Consider the following 23,335-nt stretch of genomic DNA (forward strand, 5'->3'; position numbering starts at 1 on the left):
TTTTTTAGTTATAACTGATATAATCAATCTGTATGTGTTTTAAAAAATACAGCTTATTATATCAAAAACAGGTTGGTTTTAATCATGTTCACCCAATTGTAGGACTGTTGGCTATTGCACTTAAGTATACATTTTATTTCACTACCTATATCCTACTTTACCTAATAGCTGTTTACATATTGTTTTTGAAAATGGTCGAGAAATGACTTAATTATGAACGCCAGTCCATAGCAGTATAGACAAAATGTTCAATCTATGTTAGAGGTGCAGCATGCCAATTTCTGAATAAAAACTCACAATCTAAAATCCTAATTAGTTTTTGGTCCACTTGGAGTAAAAATGTGGTAATTTCAAATTATCGTGTTATTTTAAATAAAATGATAGTTCGAGTAACATGTGTGGTCTTTCAATATTATCCCTTCTTTTATGATGGAATTGGATTTTAAAATGTAATCAAAGAATGGGTAGGTAATGTATTCAAATTTCATATTTTAGTGATTCATTTAATTATTATTTATACGATTTTCGCAAGTCCCAACATGAATTCAGGTAATAGGAAATCATTTTAGACCTTCATGAGTAATTGAGTTTTCTGGCAATTTGATAGAAAATTATGAAATCTATGACAAACGATCCGTTACCATAGAGAAATAGGTATTTAGGTAGGTATATAGGTATACGAAGGTATTATAGTTTTGACGAAATATAGATAATAGCTATATTACGAATATAAATTATTTTTGTTATAGGTAGGTACCTATATAAAAGTATGCTGTAGATAGGTAGTTTCTAAATATGTTTTGAAACTTCCATAACACGTCATTATTCATGTCTGTTTTTAACACAATTATTTATTTATTAATAACATTATATATCTATATATATATATATTACATTTATTAAATATAAATAATGATTTTAATTTTTACTGTTATTACTTATTGGTCTTATTAAGTAACCTTTAATCTACCTACCTTTTTTGATTCTGAGTGACGTCTGCAGTAATATGGATTGGATTTAAATATGTATTTTTCATGTATGTTTTATTGCTACCAAAATAATGTTCATTGTTGACAAATTTACCTTACTAGATATTATATGCATATATTCAATACCGTACAATGATGGTACGTAGATAGAAAATCATACACAAATAATACTTCTTTCAGATGTAATTTTTAAAAATTGTTTGGACGTTTGTGAAAACTGAGAAATATGATACATACATAATTTTAAAAAAGTAAAAAAAATATTACTAAAGTCTGCTTTTGTAACAACATTTTGACAGCCATATAGGTAGCTCTAATCAGAATATTTTTCTATTTGACTTACATTTGATCTAAATTTAGAGATATATGTATGTACTTACTCAATCTACATTAGTCTAATGAATATGTCCATGATAATAGTATATTAATGCGTACCTACAAATTCCGAAGCCCAGATTAAGGATCAATTGGGCCCTAGGACACAATACACTTAATACCCCTTTCAACTTAGTTTTAGACAACCTGTAACAATACTTTTTTACTGTTGATTAAAATTGTATAATTCAGTACTATTAAAAAAAAAAAAAACGGACAGGCCTTATAAATTAATAATTATGTCATAATATTAAATATAATTATATGTTATTATACACATATTACATTAATGTATAATAATAAAATCACATTATATTGGTTACTATTAAGATTTATAACTAAGATTGTTTTTCATTGCTTTCTCTTTTGTAAATTGTTGTAAAGTTTCAATGAAATCGATCAATTGCAAAATATAATTTTCAAATGTTACACTTCCTTGAGTGGTTTGTTCTATATTTAATTTTTTATTCTTCTCTACTTACAAAATGCACTTTTGGTATAAACAATATTTCGTAACTGCGATGATTAAATATAATCTAAGTGTAACTAAAATATTTTGGAATACATCTACCAATGATTTTCCGGAAAATCATCCAAATGATCACTTTCAGCAATTGATACTTTACTGAAATTTCAAAAAATGTTTGAAATTGAAGAACTGCATTTTCAATGAAGTTCATTTGAGAAAATAAAATAAAATATTTAATGATCATCTATTCTTTGCACTGTCTGAATCTGGTTAACACCACACCTTAATTTAGTAAATTATTAAATACAAAATTTATAAAAATATAGCATACATGTAGCAATTAAATTTTCTAATTCTAATACAAATTTATGCGCAATGGTCTGAAATACGAAATATGATACCTAATGAGTTTCAAATTATTTCAATTCTCATTTTTTCTCTTTCTCTTTCGTTTGTATACAATTTCTTATTTCTACAACTATAGAGACGAATTTTCATTCGTATATATCTTATAAATATTTTGACTTAGTTGTTTGATGTTATTTTTATATAACTCACTATATAGTCTCTTAAAAGTTAAAATTTACCGAATAAACTATAGGTACCTTTTGAAAACTTTTATACGTGAACATTAAAAAAATATTTCATGGATAATGATAGGTCCCAAAACCAATAGGCCCTTAACTCATAGAAAGACATTTAAAAATATCTTGGCCCCAGCTCTTATCCAATGTCTGATTTATATTTAACATATCAAAAATGTATAAATAGGAACCTATGCTGCATGAAACATTCGACGCGCTTCTCGACAAAGAGTTAAGCTTAAGAACAGAAACAAATAATCAACAACACATCATTGTAAAACCATTAAATATTTTAATTTTTCTCTCCACCCAGATCCTTGAACGAGTTCGAAGATACAAAATATTAAAAATAAGGATAACATAGTACAAAATGACGATATAATACCCAAATAATACGTATCTGTATGTACTTCTACATATGTTTTTTGCAGCGTAGATCCGTGACACGCATGACTCGAGGGACATAGCCTTCCCAATAATTTATACCCATTACAATATGTTATATATTTTGAACGTTTTACGGTCAATTTATCGTAATTAAAATCTGTGTTAAAACGTCTGAGAAATATGCAACCGATAAATAATAACGGCTGTATATCGTATTGAAATGGATGAAAAATATTGTTGTGTTTGTGGTGTAAGCCGTTAATAGACCCATAAGTGTGGTTGGAGGCGGCGTGTTTGTGCTCGAAAACGGCTTCTGAGCAGCGTATCACGTTACCTATATATACCGAGGTCGACACGCCACGCCGTCACCGCTGCCATCCACATGCATAATATAATCAGTGTTGTAAAAAATAATTTCAAAAGTAATATTTTGAAACCTAACCTATACTCTGGCTCTCTTCAAAATATTTTTTAAAATACTATTCAAATTATTTGTCTCAAAAATACATATAATATGAGTAATAGACAAAATAAATATATTATATTCGTAATTATAAATGAATATATTTGTATTAAAAAAATTGTATTTAGTAGGTTTAAAAGATGTACCAAATAAAAAATATAATACTATGAAAAGTAGGTACCTACTCAATACTCATACTGTACGATTCACAATATTGCATAGTGGCATAATAGTGCATAATGCATAGACATATATAATATAATATAATGTGCACTGCCTGCAAGATCATTGCAATTCAGCAACTCGAACTCCTTTTGCTATTTACTTAGGAGGAGAGCTATAGAGAGGAGGAGTTGTTAGAAGTTACAAAATGTTTTCTTTCAGTGTAACGCATTCTTCCCTGCAGTATAAAAAAAATCGTTTGAAAAAAAGATTCCTTAAAAAGTAATTAACTATTTATGTTTGTAATGACTGTAAATGAATCAATTTATACTTTATAAAGCGTATAATGTATATATGATTATTATTACTTATTCCTGAAATGTTTTGCGATAACTATATACAAGATAGTGATAAAGAGAGGTACCGTATAATTTAGTGGACAATTTGTAAGCACTATTTGACTATATATAGGTATAGGTCGTAGGTATAACCTATATGTAACTAATTTATATTCGCCAGAGACTGTTAAATTATACATAGACATTGTATATTATGTTTTTATATAGTGTCGAGGTGCGTGTACCCATACTTAATACGACGTGCAATTAATATTGGGGTAAGGTTTTTGAAAAAGTTGGGAGCATAACAGAAAAATGAAAACGGAATTCACCGCGATGTCTCAAACGAAAGAAAAAAATCCGGAGCTGTCGTCGCGGCGGATGTAAGAGACAGAAAAAATTGTATAAAAAATTAAAAGAAGACGCCCCCGCCACGCGGTCTTTCACGCGGCGGCGTTGCACGTGTTATAATAACACGATACACATCTATATAAATATATATAATATATATATATTATATATATATGGTGCACATTCGCTTTTAAAAGGACACGCCGCCGCCAATGGGCTCGAGCGTGTCTACCGAGTGTAAAATCGCGCGATTCATGACATTTTTAAACGCACATTACGTGGGTAAACATCTTGTTTAACCGCGTCCACCACGCAGGTATACACGCGGTATATAATGTATATACGTACAATGCACACAACACCGCGCGCGAGCGGCGCACACCATTCGATCCGCCGGATCGCGAGTGATATATAATATTCACTGCGTCGCCACTGACGTTTTACAGTCATCATACGATGTGTGCTATATTATAACGCTGTGGTCGTGCGTGCGTGTTTAGGATTTAACGTTTTTGCGAGACTTGTACACACACACACACACACACACACACACAGAAAAATAACTGTTTAATGCACACATTTGGGTGTATATATTATACGTTTATATACATATGAATTTTTAAGTCAAAGAGACACCGCCGCACGTCGCCACCCCGTGTGACACGCACGACCCTTATTTTTTTGCAACAGACATAGGCGGCCCCAATAGTAACGGGAGACGGGTCCGATCTACGGCATATTATCATATATGTATATGTATATCATATATAGGGCATAAATAGGTACATGCGTAACGTGTCCAGCACGATATAAGTGATAGATATTGCAGCATATATATTATTATTATTATATGACGTGATAACGCGGTTCTTTCTCTCGAAAATTGTATTATACGTGTACCGAAGTTTGTATCTATTATGTTCATTATGAAAACATTGAAGTATTATTGTGCAATGTTGTCTGTTGCCGAATAAAATAATACCATATATAAAGCAATAATTTGATGTATAAATATTTGGGCTACGTGCCACATATTGTATATAATATACTTACATACACATATATAAATAAATACTAGACACTATATTATAATAAGTGTACTTTTAATAAATTAATAAATAAATGTATGATATTTCACGTAAAAGTTATAAGCCTATAATCAATAAAGCCCAGTGGTGAACTGAATTCTCTAAATATTTATTCGCCTTAAAACCGGTTTTCAAATCAAAGTTTGTCAAAGCATTTTTTAACTCCTTATTCTAAAGTAGAATGATTTTTAGAGTACTTATACTTCAATACATAAAAATCGAGCTTTGGACGAGTATAGTTTATAATTTATAAGAGTTTCAAGTTTTTATGATTAAAGTGGTACAAGAGTATATAGTATATACCTATAGGATATATGGCAGGTAACATGCAAATGTTGGTCTACTATTTTGCTCATAAAAACTTTTTTGGAAATTTGATTTCTATTTATCAAAATATTCTTAATAATATTTTACTGAATATGAAATTAATAGGATGTAAATTGTTATTCAAAAGAGTAAAAACTAAAAAAGTAATTAAGATAAAAATAGAAAAGTATATAACAAATATTCCAAATTGAAAAAAATATACACTGAATTATGTATGACAAAAACAAGACAACATTTCATGGCAAAAAACTGAATTATTTTATAAGTGTAGTTATTTTTTTCGTTGAATGGATCAGCTCGTTATATATACACATGGCTGTACACAAGGGCTGTTGGACCTGGATTATAGGGGCCTGTCTAGTTTAGGAGCCCGTAAATATGAATTTGTAATTTTTGAAATTTTGAATTCTTGATAGGAATATTTATATAATATTAAATACTATTTTATGGGGCCCGCAAAAAATTTAGTACAGAGAACAAAACTTTGATGTGGGGGGGCTGTATAATATATATACATGTAGTATGCTCGCCGACGCTTTACTGCAGCTGACGACCGATATTCCAGGCTGCCCAGTCAAGACGGTGAGCGACGGGAACACAAACCGGAACAGAGCAGCGGTTCTTGGCGAGCCGTTTGTATGGTTGCAGTATGCTAACCTTAAGCTGTGGAGTCCAAGTCCCAATCCTATGAGAAAATTCAGGGCTGCCACGTCGTCTTACTTTTATAAATTTTGGTTTAAAACGACTGGGGCTGTTAATTTAGCTTTTCGTCAACACGTTTACCAAGCTATATAGTAAGTTACACCTGCTGTATACCTATTTGCTTTTTTTCCTTAACTATCGATTGCTTTTACAATCGATGGCATTATATATTTGCATATTATCTCCGCAATTCAGATACATTTGTTCATTTATTTATAAATGAATCTTCTATGATATGTGAATAGCTATAGATTATCGGATATCGATACTATATCATATATAGTCCCAAAAAAGTTCATTGTTCATGGGTAGGTATTTGTAATTTGTATGTAGGTATTCATGCGGTATCTTATATTATACCTATACCACAATATACACTTACCTACTATACGATTACTGAACATAAAAGTTCAGTATGGTTTAAAAAATAACTGTCAATCATTTTTTTTTATTGTTCATCACTACTATAAAATGAAAAATAGTTTTAAGTTGTAAATAGTTTTTCTTCGATTTCATATTTCTAGAATATTAAAAAAAACCAAAAAACAAATAAACTTGCCAAAGTTTTAATTTGAAAAATTGTACATTTATGAAATTATTATAGTTATTCGTTACATCATACATAAAATATACGGTTTACACCCAAAAATAGGGACAGACGCTCAGAAATCATAATATGTAGACAAATATTATGATAACAAATCTGCAGTCAATGTATATAAATTATATCTAGGTGTACTACAGTTTACTACGGTTTATCGAGGTCATAATAAGTGACATTTTATAATATATTTTTGCTACCGTGAAATGTTGTTGTATTGAAAGTCCGTATATTGGTTTCCGGTTAAAATTTTTTATTTGATTTATATTTTATTCATTCATCATTGTATGTGATACATCACCACAGCAATATTAATATGTTTTAGTGGCTATATCTATCTTTGTGTTAATGTTCCAGACGACGCTAAATATCGATGTTAAATATATAAATTATTTACAGTGTGTTTTATTTTGCTCATGGTATTTTATATACTTTATTAAGTAATTTTCTCATCAATAATTGATAAACTGTTAACATTTCTATTAGATATTCAGATTATCAGTATATATAAAATCATAACTGAAAATTTAACTTAAATCTATACTATATTAATATACAATGTGTCCCGTTAAGAATAGTGACTAGCCGGAGTCATATGAAAGTAGGTACCTTTTAAGTTAAAAAAAAACTCTTTAAAGAGGGGGCTTAACTTTTTTATTTCTTTAGTTATAACAGTTCAACTTTTTTTTAAATAAAACCGAACCTACCGCACATTTTCTGATATATTATCAAAAAAAGCTATTTTATTGTGCTATCAACTAACACCCACAACCAAAACATAAATACACTCGATACTTACTATACACCGTCTACACCTACAGCATAACGACCGTTTTTGATAAAAAAAAACCCATCACTGTTTAGGTATATTATTCATATTTACTAACATTAATTTGCAATTAATATATAATAATATTGTATATTTTGAGTACCACGATATCTATAATGTTTATATATTATAATGTATGTTTTTAAACTTATAAGTATTTGAGTGTGTATTAAATGAGTACCTACTATATAATATATTTATATCTATATGTCTATACAAGGACATTGACTTTGGGGCTTACTTGAATTTTAATGTGTCCAACTGATTTCCGTTTTTCACCTATTATTGTGTAATATATATTTTATAGTATAAATTATGCACCGCAATTATATTTCTATGTATTATTATATTTATTATACTATTATGATTTCACGCCGGTCGCTGCAGGCATCCGGTCATTACGCACAAACGACGCGTGATTTAGAAATTTTATACATCCACATATATATGTTATGACTTATGGGTAATGTTAACATTTGGATAAAGTCGGTATTAGCCGGGAAATACAACATTAGCCAACTGTTAACATTATCCACCAATTCCACCATGGATATTATTAAATGTTGGTCAACATTAACCGGATAATATGATATCATCCAAGAACTTTTGGAAGTCTTAACAACCATAAAAATGTATAAAATTATTTAAAATTATTTACAATATTCAATCTATTTAAAGACAATTAGTAATTACCATAAAATGCAAAAATGCAAAAATGATTAATATGAGATTATTTTTTATTTTTAATAACCAACCTGCTAAAGTACTAATACAAGGTTAAATTTTATTTTATATTTTAAATTATTTCTTGACATATTATTTTAAGTATAGAATTAAGGTGTTACTGGGCTATCCTATATTATTATAACATGGCAAGCTTCCATGACATTTTGAATTGCACAAAATGCTAGATGCTTTACATTTACATCGATTGGTGTTACATTTCCCCTCACATGAATATCGAATACCTTTTGTATCCTTGACCACCATCGTCTGACATTTGACTCTCAATTTCACTCAATGATTTTGATGTATCACCTCACCAAACGGTATTATAATATGCATGCATCTTTCTCTTAATAATTTTATGTATTTTTTCTTTTTTTTTATTCTCTTTCTCTTGTAAACCTTATATATACTTGTCTTGTTTATGTGAAAAAGGGCTCAGTCCGTATATTCTAATAAAATAAAATGTAATATAATAATTATAATACATGTAGGTACCTGCGTAGCTGTATGTAAGTATTAATCTCTTTTTCATGATTTATCAAAGAGATATTTAAATATAATTTCAGTGAACATTTGAAAATCATTCTGCATCATTCTTACACCTTAAATATACATATATATATAATATAAGTATTAGGTACATCCTGCTGCAGTGGACTATACCAGCAAGACAGTGGGCGATTGTTGTTTTGCCGTCAGTATAATACCTATATTATAACTTATAACCTTTAGCTGGTATGACGAAGTGCAATAATTTATCCGACCGCGGACGAGAGAAATGTGGGAGGAGTCGAACGGAACGACGGCGGCGAGGCGGTGCGCGGGAAAAACACTTTCACCGCCGGGCGCGATTGGATAACGTCGTCGTCGAAATCGCGCATTGTCTTTACCATAATATTATGCCTCTCTACTTGCGCATTTTCGTTTACCCCCACCCGCTCACCCGCATGCGAACGTTTTATGCCGGTGACTAGCATTCCTCCTATTGGTGTACTAAATTCACGAGTATAAAATATTATAATTTGTAGGTATTATAACATTATACTTCAATACACTTGCCTAATAATGCGTGAGACACACGACAGCCAGACATTGAGGCACTATAGAAATATTATATTATAATATACCTATAGGTGTATACGTGTGTCGTTAAAAAATGCATTTTTATTGAGCTGCACATACAGGTACAAAATATATAATATGTATTGGTATGGTCATACACTTGTATAATATGTTTGCCAGTGCCGCCAAGGACAGCTCTCTCTCTCTCTCTCTCCCTCTCTTTCTTTTTCTCTCACACACTCTCTCGCTCAATCTCTGTCTCTCTCTGAACAAATTGGCAAAAAATGGTTTTTTTCTCCCCGTTTGTTGTTTTGTTGCGTATTGTTGTGCCGCAGGTGTGTGTGTGCATGTGTAATATATATATAGCTCTCACTTGACACGAATTGGTGTTATTTTTTCATTCAATTACGCAAAAAACAACAAAACTCAAATCGAAACATTTCGACAGCACATTAAGTACCTATACAGTATACACAGTAGGTATATAGATAATATATATAATATATACATATACATTAGACACTCATTAAAAATACTTTTGAAATTAATTTAAATTAGGTAGTTTAAAAACTTGAACAGAAAGGTATTTAAAAATATTTAAAATGCCTATGCATTCAAAAAAATTTAAATCAATAGAAAAAAACATTTCAAATCCCTTTAACATTATACTGGTATATGAAGAGTTGTTAAGGTCCAAAATTTGTTCCTATAAATGGATGCTATCATAATACGATGACTAAATATTTTTTTAAATTAAGAAGAAACTATAAATTTTCAATTGATATCTTTATTTAATATTTCGTCGTCTGCTCCGAATTACTTAAGGTATAGGTATATGTATATAATAAATATCTGCTTCTATCAGCCGAGTGATAATTTTCGGTTATGGACCTATAGAATTTAGGGTAGATACCCAACATTCATTCAGTTCAATTTGTTTAGATTTATTTTACTTATATTTTTAAAAGTCAACACAATATTTTTAGATTTAGGTACTTTATTTATCACAATCAACAACATTTTTAACCATGCCTACAAAGAATTTGCTGTCACTGTAGCCATTCCTTGGCCTGAGAACGATAAGTAAAATGTTGATTGGTAATCGCGCGTTCGTCCATCATATACTACTGCTGGCATCGGGTTAGAGCCGTACTACCACCTTTAAGTGAACGTAGGAAGTCGAATCGGACAAACGGGATAGTCATCGATGAGGATACATCGAATTTAGAAAATCTTCAATTATTCTCTTATCAAATGTGGTACCTAGCACATGAGTAAAAAAAAAAAAAATATATATAGAACTTGTAAAAGTACCTACCTAACACGTAATTTACATAAATAATTATGTTTTTTTCATTTTTATTTACGAAATTTATTTGACAGTTAAAAATGTATTATTTATACTTAGAAAAAAACAATTTAAGTGTTTATTTCGAGGTAATTGACAAATATTTAATTAATTAGTTAGTATTTTTTCCAGTTGTTAACAACTAACAAGGTTATTCTTGAAAATAGGTGCATCATGCGGAAATATTGTGTTTAACAAGGGCATTTTGTTAGAATACGCGTAGATATTTATAAACCAACGACTTCAAAACGATTCGGTGAAGGACATTAACGGTAATATTTAAGGTTCAATGTTTAATCCATCTTTATGTATACCTATGTAAAAAGAGATACACGGTCAAATTCAATATGTAAAGGCTATATCGGTACCTATATAGTTGATGAAGACATGAAATATTTTAAACCTATTACTCGTATTATTCCTCCACAAATCCTTCGTTTGCGATTTGTTATATTCACGCGTAGGCTGTGTGGGTATTATATGGACGGACGTACAAGTGTAGTATGTGAGTATGTGAGTATTTATACCAACTTGTAAGAAATTAAATTATATACCTATACCACGATACCATTGGTAGGAACAATTAAAAAAAAATTGAATTTAATGTATTGGATATATATTTAATATTTTGTTTTTAAACTGTATTGATTTTAATTTTATAATCAATTTGTATTTTCGGTGGACTGAAGTGATCTGCAACCCGTCTGCGACTTTAATCACATTTAAATCTTTCATTGAGCAAACGTGAATAATAATAAAAAAAAACTTGTAGATATTAACGCAATTTAAAATATTTATATTTATTTCACAACTATATCTACTTCGTATAATTTTTATATGGCCTATTCGGTAGTTCTAGCATTTTTTTTTTATTATTATTACAATGGCTGTCGGTTTGTCCCAAGGTTAGCGGGTTCATCGGGCGTAACGGGCGTATATATATATATGTTACCACCCAGCCAAGTATGATATTTCGGTTCACGAGACACGGCGGCCTCGGTATTATCTATCCGAAAACCAAGGACTAGTGATAATGGCTGGTCTACATTCCACTGGTTGGCTACATTTTTTTATTTCATTTTTTATAGAAATTCATAAATGTACAATCACATATTATGTGATATTATTATATATATATGGTACCTACATACAGCCATATATAAGTACTGTATAAACATGTATTTATATTCTATATATATATGGTATTTTTCTGCTATATTATTCTATATTTTATTATTTTACACGTTCATAAAATAAACAAACAACATAATATTATACATTGCATACATTTATAGCAGTAGCTCTCTGCGAAAACATCACGACTATAATGTTTTACAATAAAATATTTAATATATTTATGTACACCGACGTATGATATGTGTACATATATCTACCTATATATTTTGCTACATAAATGTATATTTATATCTGCTGTGTATGACGTTTGTTATTATTATTTTACCATAATGTGTGTTCGAGCCATCAAATACTCCATCATGAGGTTACGGATCAATGATTAACAGTTTGAAAAAATATACAATACAGAAAAAATATGTTACAAAAGTAGGTATATGTCCATGATTTGCAAATTCACGATATACATGTATTTATCTTAGTTGTAGTGTGTAGTTACGCACTGATGTATATAGTTGTGGACAAGTCATGTGGAGTTGTAACTTATGTACCGTGTCGAAAAAAATAGTAACAAACAAAACACGGATATAAAAAAACATAAACGATTAATAACGTACTTTACGTACTTCAAAAATAATAATTCTTAACTGGCAGTTGAAGTTCATCATAAGTACCTATACTACCTAATATTTATACATTGAGTAGGTAGGTAAGTAAGTATAAGTATGTATACCCATAAGTAATCAATTCCGAGTTGTAGGGACCGCTAAAATCCTTAATTATTGGTAGGTACCTATTTGGCATTTCAAAATATATTGCACTACGTATTCCGGTATTCCATATAATTTAAATAAATCAAAAGTGTATTTTTAATCAATATCAGAACCTATTTTTTTGTTGAGCCTCCAACATTAATTATGATATGTTGAGTCTCATCATTCACAACCATTACAATAATAGAGAGCTTAAATATATGAGTTCATATCAGTGGTGCCAAAATCTAAATTGTTTTGTGAACCAAAATCTAAAATTTTTATCCAACCACCCGCCCACACCATCTTCCCAATCATCTAAATTTAGGAAGTGAAGAGATCGCTTCTCATAATACATGAGTTCATCGACACTGGTCTATATATAGGTACAAAAAAATATAATATTGAGCAAAACCTGTGACATAGTATTACATTTAATAGAGCTTTTGTAATGAAATATTAGTTTAAACTTTAATTAGCTGTACCTTATTGGTTGTTAACGATAAGGTGTTAAAATAAGAAAAACAGATACCGAGGGAACAGAAGGCATTTTTTAATTTCATTTAATTTGTTAGGTAAGTTATAATCTTCGTTTTTATAAACGAAAATACGGTAATAACGGAATATATGGTACAATACATGAGAAGCGTTGAGCTCTAAATTGAAAGAGTGTTAAGGTTGAGAATTGTGACCTAGTCGCAGCCTAAACGTGTATATTTACACAAAATATATAGTACGTATCGAGTTCATTCATAACATTATAAGTTATAGCAGTATAGATCTTCGATCTAATTGATTTTGTTTGGTAAAAAACATAGATTTTGAACCACTGTACATAATTCAATAGCAATGGAAAATACTATACAACTCATAATACAATATTATGTTTGTTTCGACAAAAAGTCAAACATTGTATAGTATTTCACGTTTTTGTCTTATATTTTTTATTTTATTCAGAAATAGGCTAAACAGTGTATACATGTGTTATGTGTATTATATAGACTATAGAGTGTAATGCGGTGTGGTAATATTCAAATAATATGACGACCCGCATCGGCCATAGATACATGTATAAAGATCGCCCGTATAAATTTTCTTATTTGAATAAAAAGAGGATTTGAAACAAATTGCCATGCACATCATATTATTGAAATAAAAATATCATAAATTTATAACTACAAAAAAAAAATAAGCGCGAACATCTTTAGACGTCAGTTGAGTAAAAATATGTTTTGTTGTTCAAGAATCGAGGATAATACATGCACATATTTTCCGACCATAAAAAAACTATAATAGTCAAGTTTTTCTTTTTATTAATTTTAACATTACCAGTACACACTTTCAACACTTTTATATTTATGATTGCAGATATGATAATACACCCCCCGCAGAGTTAAACAGAAAATAGTCCTATATGGTAAAAGCCAAAAGCCTCAGAAAACAGAGGAAATATTCAGTTTTTTCCAGCCGTAGACTAATAATTTACTATAAACTGGTTTGTACCTATAACTAGTTAAAATAAACGTAGCTTACCATTTTTGAATGTTTTATTCAACACTGCAGTTAATTAAGTTTAGTTAAACAATTTACAATGCTGGTGGCTAAGTGAAAAAAAAATAAAAAGTGCTAATGAATGTTGTTATATTGTTCCGACTATTTTTGATATGTATACTTATACTACGTAGCGTTCTTCCACGAAGTTTCACATCGCGTTGAATGCAATTTTTAAGAGTGTTGCAAGTTGAAACTATGGACAATTTCAAATCAAATGTTTAGGACATTTTTAAGCATTCTAAAAGAGTAAGATTTTTGAACAAAACAAATAATACTCTGGGAGTATTTTAAAATAAATACTGCTTAGAATTTAATAATAAATCGGGAATGTAGGTTCAAGAAAAATAATTCATTTTGTGTCTGAATAAATTGAAATTGAAAGAAAACCATGACTAAAAAATATTTTTTTCTGTCATGCATGTTTATTTTTCATTTTTCCAAAGAATTTTTTTTTATTTTTTCTCTAAAGAAATATTATTTTCACGTAACTTTTTGTGAGGCTATTTTACTCATATTAATATTTACATGGATAAAAATATCATAAAATAAAATTCATATTTTCACTAAGACAATCGTTTGTCATAAAAACAATTGATGATTTTATAACTTTAAAGAATACTTGAGAGATTGATATAAAAAAAAAAATTAAAACTCAAAACACATTGAATAGCTCCATATAATTATTATTCGTTAAACGACACTCATTGAAATATAATCGTTATTAAAGTATATATTTTATATAATTATTGTCTATTGATACAATATGTAGGTATAGGTACCAGATACATGGATATAATAGTTGTATTACTACTATTGGTTATAAAAACTTATATTATACACTGCAGTATGATTATTTTATTTTTTTTAAAACGATTAAATCCAGCATAGTCACACGAAATCACTTTAAAAAATATTATTTACAATCCAAATATCAGATGTTTTAGCCGTTTTAGGCGTTTATTGATTTTGCACGGACATTAAACGTAGTCACCTATTTACCGAAAATTAATATGAAAAAAAAAATATCTTAATTGAGTTCCTCAATATCAATATATTTTTTCGAGAGTTATGTAACGCAATGTGTAACTGTTTCAAGAAAATAGTTTATCCCGCTGTGGCAATTAATTTTAACAATTGATTATTAGTAAAATTGATTACAGCCACGAGGCAGAATGATGTTACTAAATATTACACGGTAGGTACTCATTATGTACACAAAAACGTATTTTATAATATAGAATTGAGTATTGACGAATAATTTATGCGTGTCGAAAATACCGATTTTTAAGATGGACTATTCAATACGTCATCATCACTGATTTTCGATACGCTAATACACGTGTCAATTTTCATTGCTTCGTTTCTTTGGACAGCAACCATTATCGACTAATGATAACTGTTACGAATTATATTTGTAACAGTAAATACAATATCGTTGAAACATTTTTGTTTTATATTTCTATATTAATTTAATGAATTAAAATAATTATTTTAATTTTAAATAAAAATATGCTTGTGCCCTGAGTTGTGTCGATACGAAGACAATATCAGAAAATTATTTTTAATGAATTAAATGTAGAAATAACTGCCTTATCTGTCAGCATATCAGAGCAGATTCAACATATTATCTGATGACAGTAAAAAGTTGCAATTTAATCAATTAAATCTTAAATTTATATACTTAAGCTATAATGGAATACTAAATTTGAAATTGGTTAACTAGCCTTATGGATTTGTCTTACCAGGACGTCCAATACAACCGTTATACAAACAGTAAATAGTTAATAATAATAATTATTAATAAATTAAATTTTTATTTAATAAATTATTATGTTATTGCGCTTTGATTACTGTTACCATTACTTTTATTTAAATTGGGTATTGTATTTATGTAGGTAGTCAACAATAAACAATTAATGATATACATAATTATTAATTATCATTTATCACTTGTTTTAAAATGTTGCTGCTATTCAGCTTTTCTCCTCTTTTGGAAACTATGTAAGCTTCGTCGTTATTGGAATCGACGTTTAGTACATCGAAGTCCGAAACACGTATAATGTATATCAACACTTTATAAGCACATATTTACGATTTATGCGGTCCAAAGTTAATCTCGTGGCTTCTATAGGGTCATTCGTATAGATGAAAAAAAATCAGCGTGTCTCGTTATTCGTTAAAACGTGATTACGACGTTTTCGGTAAAATTCATATCACAAGTGAATATAGTATATACATAGGTAACATAGGTTTACCAAAATATCACGATATAGGACGAGCTTGAATCTTTGACATTTATTAACATATTATACTCGGTATACGATTAGTATTTTTACTCTTTGCAAGAGGACCACATAAATCATCATAGCTCACCAACAGCACCAATAGTATCAATACCGTATATTAGTTACTCATTTCAATATATTATTACATAATATCATATAGGTACATTATTGTCCTTTCATTTTATTAATAAATATTATTCAAATGGATGATAATAATATGCTCGTATAATGAACAACGACGGACGTGTCGACGTCCCTATAAATTGAAAACCGTCTCGAACACAATACTATACCCGAGCTTATTGTAACAACCCGACGTAGCAGGTTACCTATATAATATAGCTATTTGAAAGAGAGTCGATTTGCTCCGTGTGCAGTGCATAATATTATAAGTAATAAATAATAATAATATAATATAAAATGCTGTATACCTCTGTACAATGCACCGACGACAGACCGCGATTGGACTGTGTGCCGTGTCCGACGATGTCGTTTAATTAACTTTCCGGGAGCATCGTAGGTAAACACCGTACGTAATCGAGAGACGAATTTTATTATTATTCTGTATGTTATATTATTATTTATTATTAATATTACTATTATTGTTCTCTATACGCGTTTTCCTCCGTACCTCAACCGTCGGATGCCAGACGTGCTCCCGAGTATATAGAGGTACTTATATACATGTTCTAAAGGTATACGGGCGTTAGGCATAATATATTATATATATACCGATACACACACACATATATGTATATAAATGTATAGGAACGCGGGCACAATGAAGAGGTCTGGGGTAGAATTTTCGTGTGTCCGTCTGGATAGTCCTCTATCTCTCTCATTCTACGGGCATAATATATAATATAATATAATATAATATCGACAGCTCAGCGTGTGACTATATAACAACAACAACGACGACGACGACGGCGACGACGTCGTCGACGACACCGACGATCGTGGTGATGGCGACGATGATGATGATGATGATAATAATAATAGTAATAGTAATAATAATAATATGAAGTATGGATAGTATATAATATAGTATAATATAGGTATATAATACATTATAGTACGGGTGTAAATGAAACAGGAGCACCCGGGTAATTACACGGCAAAATTACCTGCCGACTACTGTACGCACCTCCTATATACGTATATACACGCGCATTGTATTCACACACACGAACTCATCTCTCGTATGTATACACTCAGACGTATATGTATGTATATGTATGTATATTGTGTATATATGTATATTATACTCCTATCCGCCTGCGCCGCCAGAGTGTATTTCTCAACGAAATTGTTTCGGCTTGTTGCACCGACCAGGGCTCTCGTCGTCATTGTCTGTTACAAATGTGTTAAAAGAACACTATTATTGTGTACGAGATGAATTTTATACACATTCTATACACAGTATTCTATTATATCTATTATATTATTGTTGTTATTATTATTATTTTTTTTTTACCTCGCGACTCGATAGTTATACAGTATAATATATATATATACCCGCCAACGGCCACCTCGTTTTTGTATAACGATCATTCGCGTTACGATATTATGTTTAGGCACACAGTATATTTATATATTATACACTCGTATTACATACAATATCCGATCGTCGGACTACTGCTCGCGACGACGACGGTTTTTTTTTCACCGTCACAATTATTATATTATTATTATTATTATTATTATTATTATGGTCCCTCGCGTAGTCGCGTGGTCGTCAGTTCACACCATATCGCATCAAATCGACAATGTATATTTTAAATTATGTACCTATGTACCCACGTTAAGACTACTGAAGCATAGAAAATCCCGAAACTCTATACTTACCTATACTATAATATAGTCATAATATTATGATGGGCCATATATTTTGGGTTCGTTAATTTTAATGCATGCCGGTCACATATACCTAACAATAATAATACAAACCACCTTATACATATTATATATATAATTTTACAATATAGGTACATACAATATATATACGTTTCGATAATATTAAATTCTATGAACAATAATTAAAAGTTACGTGAAATTACCGTTTTCATATTTTTATTTTGAATAGGTAATTGTAAGGTCTGTGTCATAATACAATTAATTTTGTAAATGTTGAATGGTAAACTAAAATTCAAAACAATCTGACATGACGTTTTGTCCGAATTTAATCGATAACCATCTTTCGAAAAGATTCGTGTTCAAATATTTCCTATCCACATATAGTGCTACATACATGTACTTATATTGTACTTATACTTATACATTTTTTTAACATCATAAAATAAAAATCATTGTGATGCAATGTGAGACATATTTCGCTCCACTTAAAATCTGAAAAATGTACAGTATATTATATACGTTGGGACAATATTATTATTCACTAAATTATAATATATTTTTCCGACGAAACTAAAATATTAAAATACAATATAATCATTTTTTTGTGCTCGGGAAATTGTTTTAATTTTGGAAAAAAAAACAGAAACAAATCGTGTTAGAACAAACTCTCGTTATTTGAACCTAGGTACCTACTCGTTTTAACTTTCTCCAAAAACATATTGCCTATATAGAGGAGAGGTAATTGCAAAAAGTAACAAAAGGATATATATATATATATATATATTGATATAAATTATCGTTATAGCCTATAGGGAATAATAATAATAATATAACAATATATTATCGAAGTATTAACGGTTATGCAGTTACGATGTATTGAACAATAAAATTGCAATATCTACTACTAACAAAAAATTTAAACGATACCTAAAACATACCTAAAATCTACTCATCGAATACATTTTATAAAACATAATATTTTGAGTTTTATATATGTATCACTTAAGCGGTGTATAATATTCACTTCTCTATAACCCACAGGTCATAACACGATAAAGTATCAAATTTTTTCCAAACTAATCGTAATTCATAATATTGTCACAGTTTTGTTTCAGCACACAATGTGATGTGATTCTACTATTCGAGTTATATATATTAGAATGGAGATAAATTATTTATTAAAGTGTTTTATGTACAATGAGTAATACATTTTATAACTTTCATTATATTTATATATGAGCATTGAGCTTGAGTTCCATAATATCCGTAACTATCATGGAGTTTATACGATGTAGTCGTTGTTTAGTATAACATATTATGTGTTAATACTTCCCAGTTCCTGTCTATACCAACCTACCTACTTACCTATCTATCTTTTTTCTTCTTGTGCGAGTCGTCCGTCTAAGTGCGAATTGATTTGTCACAACTGTAGGTCTGTAATATGATATAGGGTCGTTGTAGTCCATCATGTGGATCGTATTTTAGGGCTGCCACCGCTCGGATTTTTGTGGGCTATATATTTTTTAGTCAGATCTGTGAATTTGTGATTTTTATTAAAATACACTCAATAAAAATAAGTGATCGGAAAATGGGTGGCTTCGACGGTTTTGTTCAAGTGACTTTAATAGTTTGATTATTTTTAGTATTGCCACTAATTTACATACGCATGAACGACGGGCCACCACCACTTCGATCGTTGAAAGTATATATATAAATAAACATATATAATATGATAATATATAGTAAAACAGAACCCACATGAGTAGTCGATGTTCACAATTAACGACATCGAAGGGGATTTTTAAAACAATAATGATAGTAAAAAAAACCATCACTATTGTGTTATTCCGACCAATGGCCACCGGGAAAAGTCGTGTCGTTTACGATTATTATTACTGCTGTTATTAATATTTCGTTGTCACCTTACATACGACATATAATTTTGAACATCATTCGTCTGCCGCTTAATGGAAGGCTGCCATTTTATTTTTATTTTTTCAGTTACTGCAGTTACTGCTAGACAGACAGCTATCAATTGACTTAAATAATAGAATTATTAGTTTATGAATTGTTGTCGACTGTAATATCATGTACATTGTACGTAGATGTGCTAGTTGTAGACTGTAGAGGAACGGCCTCTATTATTGTTGGACGGAAAGAGAAACTATATGTATAAAGTTAAATGAATTAACGAGAGACTACTAATTTATTATTTCCTATGATGGATTCACTATGCGTTAATTAATGAAGACTGCTGTTTGTGAACTATATATGATAATAATGATATGTGAAGTTCACGTCAAATATAAGAACCGATGGTTTAAAAATAACTTAACAAGAAAAAAAACAATAAATCTAATCGAATCTTTTTGCTATAAAAATATTTAACAGATACATTTTTTTCAATACTCTCAAAAATGTACATTTTCACTGGTAAGTGTAGACCCCACCCATCTACATCCACTCATTTAGAACTTTATTACAATGTCTATTAATCGTATAAAAACCACATTTTCAAACAAGTTCATATTGATTCATTCTTTACCAAAGTCTACAAGTCTACAAGTATACAAGTATTGACGTTTAATTTTTTTTTCGTGTTGATTCGGATCTTTATTATTACGGGGTTATTATAAAAATTGATTGCGTTTAATATATGTGTCACATAATATGATACTACAATATTTATTATAACATACCACGGTATATATACAAAAGAAAACTCGTTTAACTTAGTATTTATCAAACATCCTTTTTTTCATTATTTTTATAACAAAATGTCCACGTAATCGAAATTCCTGCGTGTATAATATATCAACTCGCATACGTCAAGTTCGCTCTCGTTGACTATTCTAATGATTTTTCATTTTTATTTGTGTATGTGTGTGTGTTTTTTTTTTACGTATTTGAAGTTTTTTTATTTATTTGTTTTTTTCTATTATCATGAGTAATGTATGCGTGTATACTTTTGCCGGTACGAATAATTACCTATATACATAGAATATAATATATTAACCTAATGTTCGGTTTCACTTAGTTCGCGCATCAATTGATCTATTGTTTTGTTTTCACAATGGCTGCAGTGGATCTGCCCTGCCAAGGCTCATTTTTAACATTTTCAACATCGAACTCTTCTCGAGTGAGTGACCGCGCGGTGAAAGCTGTCATGAATTGCCCCTCGTCCCTCCCCCGCACCCGTAGTGAGTTGTGACATCAACTGGCAAAAAAAAAAAAAAAAGTAAAAATAAAAATAAAATAAAACGGGGAAAAAATACAATAGGCTATGCGATATCGCGATAATGGATTCAGTCCAATGACCACCGAGAAAACCAAGACATATGCGGCAACACGGATAGAATCTATAGGTAATATTATGTATGTATACATAGATACGTTGCCGGTAATACCATTATGTATATATGGGTATAAATACTCAGTGTTGAAAACTCTGTGTTGACGTAGACATGTTTTTTTTTCATTACCCTTTATGGAAGCTAACACCTTATATGTTTTGACGTAATGATTATGACCGAATATTATAGTATATATTTATAGATAAATAGTTGAGTATAAAATTGATATAATATAAGAGGCGTAAGTATATGAGAAATTTTCAGATTTGTTGGTTACAATAACGCGCGGCGAAATAAAAGACCGAATATGCTTATATATAGGCAGGTAGGGTACATAATACATAATATATTATTACTTTTTTTTTTTACCCAACTGTCAATGGACTGTCAGAACCTTGTTTGGTTATATTTATATGTTATTTTTGAGTAGATACTATACGAGATGCGATGAGTATTTTCAGATGAGGTTTTTAAGGTTTATTATAAACGCGGATACATTTTATGAAATAAGTTAATTGAAAAAATAATATACAATGCAAAATATTATAAATTTGACGATTGAGGTAGCTTCAATACAAAACGCGTATAACATAAATATTGTATAATATATGTAATATGTATACATTATGTGCATTATTTGTTCGTCTATAAGAAATGATTTCCTTTAATTAAAAAAATGGGAGGTTTTTATTATAATATAAAATACCTTTTCGGTTTAAATAATAGTGATACAAATATTAAAACATATTTTTTATATTCTATGGGTAGTCTGTTAGTATATTTTTTAAAACTAAAGACAGGTAATAGGATTTTATACAAAAACACATTGTTAAGCCGTGTCTAATTAACACCTGTAAGATGCAGATGGTAATTTTTTTTAAAACTTATCATGTATTGGAGTCAACTTTTTTTCACTTAAATTAATTTTTTAGTCATCATTATTCATAGATAATATTTTCCTAAGCATTTTTTTCTCACATATCTCATTCTCGATACTGGTGCATGACCTATTTATAAATTCAATAACGTGATTGAATGCTGTCAGCTATCTTTCAATTGTTATCCAAAATATTGAAAAAAATATTCTCCGTATATTACACGACATATGTACCAGAGTCAATGAGTATAATATATTAATTATGGATTATTGATAAAGATTTCGCTCTCTGTAGTAAATTTGGTTTCCTATTTATTGACTATTTCACTTAATATACTGCACTGTACTATAATAATTATAATATTATACATAAACATGTTATCATAAATGTGTTTGTTTCAAATTCGTTGGTCGAAATCGAGTCCCATTAGATGTTTATTTAATAGCAATTTTTAAACATTTATAAGTTTAACTGTGTAAGGATCACATTCAAGAGTACTTAGGTGCCGGTACAAATAGGAATATCTTGCCGTACCTTTCGAAAAAGACCAATAATATTATGTTCAAAAAGTTCAATATATGTAGGTACCTGTGTTATTTTGTACGAATAGACAATAGTTTGATAACGTTTTCGTTGTTAAAGCTAAGGCGTGGTGGTCTATAATTCTAATTTGATAAATTTCAGATAGTTATAGTTCAAGCAGGGACATATTATATGT

This window comes from Myzus persicae, unplaced genomic scaffold (assembly GCF_001856785.1).
Source record: "Myzus persicae strain clone G006 unplaced genomic scaffold, MPER_G0061.0, whole genome shotgun sequence".
NCBI classification, from domain to species: domain Eukaryota; kingdom Metazoa; phylum Arthropoda; class Insecta; order Hemiptera; family Aphididae; genus Myzus; species Myzus persicae.